This window comes from Ruditapes philippinarum, unplaced genomic scaffold (genome assembly GCF_026571515.1).
Source record: "Ruditapes philippinarum isolate M1 unplaced genomic scaffold, ASM2657151v2 ctg5786_1_1_1_1, whole genome shotgun sequence".
Lineage (NCBI taxonomy): Eukaryota > Metazoa > Mollusca > Bivalvia > Venerida > Veneridae > Ruditapes > Ruditapes philippinarum.
In genome coordinates, this window is record NW_026865005.1 from 35,613 (window position 1) to 38,083 (window position 2,471).

Sequence of the window (2,471 nt, forward strand, 5' to 3'; positions counted from 1 at the left end):
CATTTATAATAAAGTTTTGTCAAACAATATGTTATGAATACATGCAAAATAAACAAATTGGACATTTAAAAAAAACAGCAGTATTATAATTGATCAAAATAATGATTTATCAACGCATATCATTCTTCAGATTTTCCGCGTAACATGTTTGAAATATTGCATAGTGTGCAACAAGTAGTGCACGCTACATTTAACATCTATGCGCAGATTTTATACCAGAGGAGACGCAGAATTTCAACATGGGATGATGCGAATTTTAGATGGGTTTGGCAATGTTAAGTTCTCTTAAAAGGGGCCGCCCATTAATCAATTGTGCCAAATACCTTATTTTGTGTGTTTTATTTTGACGGGGGGTTTAATTTGATATTCAATCAGTACCTTGGGGCTTAAATCCCAATCTTGGTAGTTTGCTCAAAAAGGTAGTCAAAATGGGTAACCTTTTCAAAAACGATAAAACTCCCCCCATATGTGAATATTTTGTAAATAAACAAACAAAACAAACAAACAAATTGGTTTTTTTAAAAAACAAACGTAAATTAATAAAAAACAAAAAAGATGGAAAAACAAAACCAAACCCAAAAATAGGATTTTAAATTTAAAGACAAGCAATAAAAAAGAAAATGGCAATTAAATAAATTAGTTTTGCAAAAATATAATTAAAATAAAATTTAAAAAGCTACAAATAATGTACGTATAAAAAGTAATTAAATTAATTAATTATATGTGTTTATCAAAATCATATACGAACACTACTAAACAATTCTTTCTTTGATTTCAATTAAATGACTTTCTAATACGTAGTTTAGTTTTTCTAGACTCGTGTCATACTTGGCGGATATGCATGCCAACATGACTGTCAAACTGTCTTGAGTGAGAATCTCGCTGAAAAAATTACAGCACATAATATACCACGTATGAACAGACGTTCGATTTTTTGTTTTGATATAATGCACTTCAATAGTAATGAAAGAGTTTGCATTTTTTATAGGGTTGAGTTTGTTTTTTGTTTTGTTTAAGACATAACAACAGCAAAATTTTATGAAAAAGAACCAAAAATGCATGCTCGGCACCATCATAATTTGCAGAGGTGTTACTTTAATCTTTAATTAAAAGTGATCTTTTGACAACATACCGTGCAGAAGTGTTTTCGTTCAATTTAGTAGACACGTTTGCAGAAAGGTATTAAAACAAATCTATTAAATAGTATGCCATAAAAATGAGAAAATTGTATTCGAACTGTTTTGTGATTTGATATAAATGTATCTAAGCACAATCGAACAGAAAGTAATTCTAATATATAGCAATTTATTAGTCGTCAGTACTTATATACAATACGGTATTCACTTAAGCCATTCAAGCAATAGATAGTTTGTACAATTCTATTAAACATTACATTTATTTCAATTTTTTTTTCTCAAGTGATTGTACAAGGAAGAACCGTTTGCTGATTTTGTAAGAACTCGCAGTTCGACGCTTTAGCTACTTTTGTACTAATATTTGATAATATTTTGTACTAATATTTAATAATATTTTGTTATAAATGTGAAAAGAGCAATAAAATAGAGGATATTTGTTTAGTTCAGTGTAAGATCGGAATATATTTCACCGAGTGAGCACCAAAAGGTATATTTCACGAGTGGCGCAGCCACGAGTGAAATATGAACTTTTGATGTTCACAAGGTGTAATATATTTCGATCTTACACTAAACTAAACCAATTTTTTTATTATATGCAAAGAAACGTTTTAAAAAGACATTAAACCTAATACTGCATGAAAAGCGCGGCAAATAATAATACAACGTGACGTCATTTATGACGTCATGTCATTAAGTTGGTACCCAGTTCTGTGTACGCTGGTATTTCACTGAAACAACGTAAGGGGCTTAATTTCAAACAGTGAAATTACCAGTTTTAAATCACTGATATATTTTAATAAACCACCGAAAAGCATGTAATAAATATGTTATAATCAAATGGATTATAAACTTACAACTTTGTTTAATCAAATTATTAGTTGAAAAGAATCTATTTTCTTATTAAAAAAAGATGTGATCAATTGTCATCGATTAATACAATTTACTTACGAGTACAAATATATTTACAGTAGTTATAAAATTGCTTTACTTTGAATTTGATAAAATTATCTTCGTATTATCGTCAAGGTAAGTAAATAATCATCCGTTCAGAATCTGGATCTTGATCAAATGATCTTGATTTTACTTTCATTGCCATATGAAACTAAAATTGATCGTACTAGGTTAAAATAAAATGGTGCATAAGCAAAATGTAAAACAAATGGCTGAATTGCAAAGAAACAACCCTACTTTGGGATAAAATTGTGGAATAATAATACAAATATAAGAATAATTGATCATAATAACGATCTTTCAAAGGATCAAGTTCAAGTTCAAGATCAGTTTTTTCGGATCTTTTAAACGTCTATAGCATGTAAGGTAACAATAAGATGTTCC